Consider the following 7,421-nt stretch of genomic DNA (forward strand, 5'->3'; position numbering starts at 1 on the left):
ATGAAGAGCTGTACATCGTAAGTGGAATGGCCATCCTAAACATAGCAGTGTACTACCAAAATTTTTCCAGCAACACAATTTTAACCAACTAAACCCAAATATATACACGAAGTGAAATGGGCGTTCAAGTTTTCCTAAGATAGACTTTTCGACTGACTTGTAAGTACAAATTTCATCGGAGAAATCCGCGACACCTGGAAGGTAACTCGAAAGAGCGAAATCATGCCTTCTCAACAAAATACAGCCATAGAAAATCAATGGGTCTATTCATCGAAGAAATCCGTGACACTGGAAGGTAACTTGAAAGAGCGAAATCATCCCTTTTCAGCAAAATACACCCATAGAAAATGGAAGGGTCTATTAATGCCCACGCCTACACTCCAGGCTTCTCATGTAACCTGTACAGATGCTTAAGAATTTACATGAATGTGATTAACCTAATGTCAAATCAATCACTATATTAGAATGGTCTAAAGTTTGATATGAAGAGCTCTCTATCCATAAAAAGTGAGGGAAATGGTATCACTCTGCACATTGTCTGCAGGTGAACAAGGGAGATGGACGCTCCCCAGAACCGGAATTATGGCGGTTTTTTATATAGACTTATCAAGCGCAACCCAAAACGGTCTCTGCTGGTACTTGGTTGATTTTTCTTTTATGTCTGTTTGGCATTCTCAATGGTAGATTTCGTATTGCATTCTTTATCACTGTCGTGATCCTAATAAGCATATTAGCTGTCTTTCTGGCGCGGGGATTCTTTTTACGGTGGAAACAACGGAAAGAACGTTCTCGTTCCAGGGCAATCGAAGGTGCAAAGATTTCTTCTCCCAGTGAGATTGTAGGTGTCGAGATTTCGCCTAACCACGCGATTGAAGCTGCGCCAGATGATTTAATAGAGATTATCTGAGGAGTTTGACAGGTCTTCCAACGATATTCAGTTTCCAGGCCCTGGATACAGCCACAGGCAGCTTCAGCAAAGAGATTGGAAGGGGAGGATTTGGGAAAGTCTACGAAGGAACCTTGACTGATGGTACTCAAGTTGCCGTGAAATGTTTACTGAATCAGACTGGGCATGGACAGCGGGAGTTTTGTGCAGAAATCGTCACCATATCGTCCCTAAATCATTCCAATCTAGTGAGCTTGCGAGGTGTGTGTGTGGAAGGTCCGCATCGTATTCTGGTCTACGAATTTATGCCCAACGGGTCTCTGGATAGATGGCTGATCGCTTCGGACAGAAAGTTGGATTGGAAGACCAGATATTCCATTGCTCTCGGCACAGCCCGGGGACTTGCATACCTGCACGAAAAGTCGAGACTTGGTATTCTGCATCTGGATGTCAAACCTCAGAACATTCTGTTGGATGAGGATTTCAAAGCGAAAGTCTCCGATTTCGGCATGGCGAGGTCTCTGAAAAGAGATTCGGAGAGTCGTGTGGTGACAGGGGTGAGAGGGACGCCCGGGTACATGGCCCCCGAGTGGTTTATGGGGTGGGGAATCACTTACAAGACGGATGTGTTCAGCTACGGGATGGTCCTTCTGGAAATAATCAGGGGGAGCAGGAATGTGGATAACTCTCAGGATTCGGAAAATTGGTATTTTCCTTCTCTTGCTTTCAAGAAGGCCAGGGAAGGGAAAATGGATGAATTGATTGAGAGTGGGTTGAAATTGAAAAGACCAGAGGAGATGGATGAGGCTTATCGGTTGATAAAGACAGCCCTGTGGTGTATTCAGAGCAATTCGGCAATGAGACCTTCAATGGGAACGTTGGTGCGACTATTGGAAGGAGATCTGGAGTTGATGGATCCTCCATTATCCTGCACGCTTCCGTTCGCCCCTTCGCTTGACGATGACGAGACGCCCCCCGATTTGGACCGCTAAGGCACAGGTCTCTACAAAACTATGTACATTTAGCATTATATCTGGCCTTAAAATCACTCTTCTTCAGCTGAAAGTGTGTCTGCTTATGTTTCTGAACAACCCAAAAGGGGATTCTCGTATTTTATCCGCAGTGTTTTTTCTTTCTGATAAAGAGTTAGCCAGTGCTGAGTTTCTTCGAAACAACCAAAATAAGCGTTTTTTTCATTCTCTTCGAGAATATGTAGAATGCTGGGTTTTCCCAAACAACTTAAAATAAGCATTTTTCTATTCTTTTAAAGAATCAACAAATTGTTGAATTTGAATTTTTAGTTCTTCTGTTTAAACTGTTTTTTCTATTGATTTTAATTCAAATGTGATGCAAAATTTATAAAATTGTAATTTTAAATTGCCTCGTAATTGTAATATATAAGTGTCCTGGGACCTCAAGTTATTATACATGATGCATTGTTGCCTATTAGCAAATTTTAGAGAGTTAAATTTCTGAAAAAAAATTATCTTAAAAGTTATGGAAAAACATCGAGGTTTTATATTGATTATTAAACAAAATTGTATTTTGAATTTCAATAGAATTCTGAACCCACGGCTATTTAAAAGCAAACGATATGGGGCAACTTTGCTCACAAGAATTGTGGAAATAGAAATATGGGCCAACTTTTGAAACATGGGCAATTTCTGACTTAGTTGTTGTCAATTCTAGTGGTCTACTCCTACAAAATGTTGTAGTTTAACTAGTTGGAGGAATTGCCCTGAAAGTTATGGAAATTCTATTTCCACCATTAAAAACACGATTCAAACACTGCCTCTACAAGACTTTTTGAAAATTTGTTGCCCAGATTCCAGCCACTTTTGGCCATCCAGGGAATTCCTCCACCTTGATAGATGACTCTTCAGGGAATTCCTCCTCTGACCAATTCGGAAATGGTATCGAGCAAGAGTTCAATGACGATTTGTAAGGAAGGAATTTGACACTCGATTGATAAAATTGCTTCTAGGCCATAAGCTAGTTGAAAAGGGGTGAAGTCTGTAGTAGTTTTTACTAAAGTTTGGTACAGCCACATCACAGGATATAACATTCAATGCTAGTGGGTTTTGTGATTCCATACTAACCTGCGGATCACGGTCTCTGAGACACCATTGATGACCTCTACTTTACCATTAGCTAGGGGGTAGTAGGAGGATGATTGATCCGGGTGAAACTAAGCAATGATGTTAAGTCAGACATCATGTGATTCTGAAAATGAGAACCATGGTCTGTAACGATCATGTGGGGCACACTGAAGTGACAGATGATTGGATTGAACAGGAATAGTTCCATGGTTTCTCTATTGGCTCGGAAGGTGGGAAGGGCTTCGGGTCATTTCATGAAATAGTCCAGAACTACAATACTATAGTTCTATCTAACAGACGAAGTGGGGTTGGAAATTACGAAGTCTATCCCCCATTTGGCAAAGGGGCTGACAGAGATACCCAGGTGCAGTAGGGCCAGTGGAGCACGCATTTGATTTGTAAACACTTGACAAGGGTGGCACTATTGGATAGCCTTGATACAATATTTGAACAAGGTTGGCCAGTAGTAGCTTGTGCACAGAATTTTTTGAGCAGAAGATATGCGAGAAAGATGCTCGCCACCTGCCCCAGCATGGTAGTCATTTAAAATGTGTTCTGCCTCCTCATGAGTGAGGCAACGTCGAAGAACTATATCAGCACCATGGTGATATAACATATCATTAAGCAGTAAATAGTGCTGTGCTTGGTGGCGGATCTAATGACAGTCACCTGACGATAGTTCAGGTGCTTGGTGGCAGATGCGATGATGGTCACCTGACAATAGTTCAGGGTGGAAATGTTGTGCCTAGAGGTAGACAAGAATGTCAACATACCAAGGGTCAATAGAGTCAATAAGATAGAGAGCTTCATTTAGAAGAGGATCGTGGACTATCTTGTTAGGATCGACAATGGGAAGATTTAACAAAGTTCGGCGAAGACTAAAGAATTTTTTTCCTTCGCAGTGGTGAAAACCAAATCAAATTATTGGAGGATCACTGTCCATTTGGAATATTTCCCTCCAATGACTTGACGAGAAAAAATGTGTCTCATGGGATTCTCCGAGGCAATGACAATAGTCTGTCATAGCAGTATGTAATGTCAGAAGCGGTTGACAGTAAAGACAACTGCCAAGGACAACTTTTCCACATGTGAATATCTGATTTCGGGCCCAACCAGGCCCCTTGACATGTAATATATCACATGCTCACTTAGGTCATCGTGAGTTTGAACCAAGACCATTCCTAGAGAGGATGGCGAGGCTGCCAGGTATAGAAGAAACTCCTTCCCATAGTTGGGAGCACAAAGGAGTGGGGTTGATATAAGAGCCTTTTTGAAGGCATCAAATGATCGTTGAGCTTGATCATCGCATAGGTATTGCACTCCCTTCTTAAGTAGGTGCATAAAGCCTTTCATTACTCAGCGTAATTTATGGTGAACCATCGTAAGAAGTTTTCTTTCCCTTGCAAATGTTGGAGCTGCAAAATGGATTGTGGTTCAGGAAATTGAGTAATTTCCTTTACCTTATCCGGATCAACCCTAATCTTGTACTTGGAGATAATGAAACCAAGTCAGCGTCCAGACTCGATAATTAAAATTCATTTATGCGGTTTAGGCGTATGTTATAAAACTAACACCTAGGAAAGATAGCTCGTAAATGATCTAGATGTTGTGCTCGCTTCTTGGAATGGGCTGGAAGGTCATCCAAGCAAGCTTGAGTGATATGTCTGATATCATGAAATGCATAGTCCATGGCCCTATGAAATGTTGCTCCAATATTCTTTAAACCAAATGGGAGTTTTCGATAGGCAAATATTTCCCAAAGGAAAATGAAGGTAGTTTTGTGCTGGTCTATTGGTTTTATTGAAATCTGATTGTAACTTGAGAAACCATCCATGAATGAGAATGATTCACAACTGGCACAGTCGTCGATGATTTGATTGATGAACGGTGTCAGGTAATTATCCCTTGGACATGCAAAATTCAAGTCTCGATAGTTGAAACATACACAGATGGTACCTTGTTTCTTATCGACGAGAACCAAATTGGAAACCCATTCTGTTAAGGGAACGAGGTAGATTAAACCAGCACGTAACAACTTTTCCACCTTAGTTTTTATGGTTTCCGTTTTTCGGGGGTGGACTGGTCGAAGCCTTTGGTGGATAGGCTTGGCATTGTCATATATCTTGATCTCATGATCAACAATAGATGGATCTATGCCGAGCATTTCCTCGTAAGACCAAACGAATACATCATGAAATTCCTTAAAAAGGCAGGTGAAGCTTGCAGTTTCCTGAGGAGTACAATCGACTCCAACCTAGATGTTTTCCATGATGCCTGTCTTGAAAGAAATATCGATGAGCAATGGCTTCAAAATATTTCCCATGTTTCCCTCCAAGTCCAAAGTTTGGATAGTTGTATAAGGTGAGGAAACAGTTTCACATATGTCAAATGACAGGATTTGAAGAGACATCATGTCTACATCAAATATCGAAACATGATGGTGAGATTCCTCCCAAGGTCGCTCTTCTAAACACATGATCTCTCTAATATCTTTGTCCAAAGGTAGGACTTGATTGAGCAGATTGAAAGAAGGAGCAGTTATGGGAGGGGAGGTGGTACCATTGGTCGTGACCAAAGTGACTAGAGATTCAGATGCAAATTGAATGGCTTGGTTAGCCAATTTAGTTGGTGACAGCGACATTTTGTCTCCGTAAGTGTCAATGTCTGAAAGGGCCTGGAGGATCCAATGATCGGTCGGTTTGTGAGGAATGGATGAAACCATAGAGACCGTCTGCGGAAACGCGAGTGGCAGAAGATGGAAACAACCCATTAGGGAAGAGCCTTTCAATAGATCGGTACTGATATTGATGTAAGAGTCAGGTACACCACCCACTAAGGGTACAGAGCCATTGGGTAACAGGGAATAATCAGGGGTTGAAAAGGACAGTTGGTCCACTTTGACTATCTTTCCATCCAATGGAAATAGGAGGATGTGAAAGACAGTAGACATAATGGCAGTCATTTCCTAAGTCAACTATGACCCAAAAATAGATTATAGTCGAGATTTCTATCTACAACTTCGATGTCCACCATTACCATTTTCCCATTCAAAGTGATGGGGTAGCTAGCTAGGTAACCTTTTGGGATGAAAGTGTCGGCATTAAAAGATTTAAGGGAATTCGATGGTAGGGATAGGGTTGGAGAACCCAAAGTGAGCTAACATGAAGCCAACATGATGCAGGTTGAAGCACCTTCATCAATGGTAGTTCTATGTATTCCTCACCCTTTCGAAAATATTTGCACCCGAAATGCAGGCTGGTGTGAAAGGGGAGGTTTACATTTGTCCATCTCGAAAATTGCAAGCATGGAATCTTGAGGGTTGATACCACCAATTGCCCAAGGTAGAGCTTTCCTTTGTGCTAGAAAAGTTTGTAATACTTTGAGCACCAACATAGCTAATGGTGCGTACACCAAATCTTCTACAATACTGTAGTTCTGGGCAGCACATACATATGTATTATGCATTGTACGACGAAGTGCCCCTTTTGGGGGGCAAATCACAAGATCATCAACTGGATTTTGGATATGAATATCGTTACGTGGCAATGGGTTTTGACTCGAGGAGGCTTACTCAACATTAGTGACTAGAGATCCATAAGATTTGGCTCTGGTTTGTAGATCTACCATTTCAAACATGTAAATGGTAGATGGTCCTTCACCAGCTGAAGGATGATGTGAATGGTCGTTGCCCCCTAGTGGGGGTTGGGGTTGGCTTGAAACAAGGTGTTGTTGCTACTGAGCAGGTAAAGGATTATTTAGGACTGCAGGGGTCCTACCGACGTTATTTTTGGCGATGAAATATGTGCATTCCTAAAGATGTGGACAACGATATATCATGTGGTCTTCTGCACATATTTTTCAAGGGAACTATGAAGGTTTGTCCATTCCATCATCAGAAGGTGTAAGAGCCTTCTACTTTGGGTTGTACTGCTTTGTTGACTGCTCTTTAGAAGGAGTGGTCTTTTTCTTATTCTTCTTGTTCTTACCACCATGTTTTTGTGTAGACTGCACAGAGTTGATCATGGTGGTAGGAAGAGCAATTGATTTGGTAGAGGGGTCAACTTACTACTGGGCAATGTGATCACTGAGTTGTTTTCTAACAGCCTCAGAGGTAGCGCCGATAATACCATCGACGTGCACTCCAAGATGATGAGTAGCGGGAGCATTGGAGTTACGAGGGGCATTGGGAATGACATCGTGTAAAGTGCCAAATTGTGAATATATCAAATCTAAGTGTTGTGCATGATGAATGGATTGGTATTCCATGATCGCACCACCTAACGTAACATGCTTAGTGATTTGCGGGAGTAGAGACTTGCAGATCCAATTCGCTAATAGATAGTATGGGAGGGGAGCTTTGACTAGCCTCCGCCTATGTCTCCATTCATGTATATGATCAGAGATGTGGGTGGCGGTGTCATGATGTAATGGAATGA

The 7,421-nt window shown here is 41.9% G+C and overlaps 1 pseudogene; it reads left to right on the forward strand.

Moving 5' to 3' along the window:
- The first annotated feature begins 582 nt into the window (after positions 1-582).
- LOC149209293 (G-type lectin S-receptor-like serine/threonine-protein kinase SD2-5 pseudogene) lies at positions 583-2,130 on the forward strand (annotated as a pseudogene).
- Positions 2,131-7,421: the final 5,291 nt, after the last annotated feature.

Source organism: Pinus tabuliformis, chromosome 1_2, assembly GCF_031772625.1.
Source record: "Pinus tabuliformis cultivar Carrire ecotype Pingquan chromosome 1_2, CPIR1, whole genome shotgun sequence".
NCBI classification, from domain to species: Eukaryota; Viridiplantae; Streptophyta; class Pinopsida; order Pinales; family Pinaceae; genus Pinus; species Pinus tabuliformis.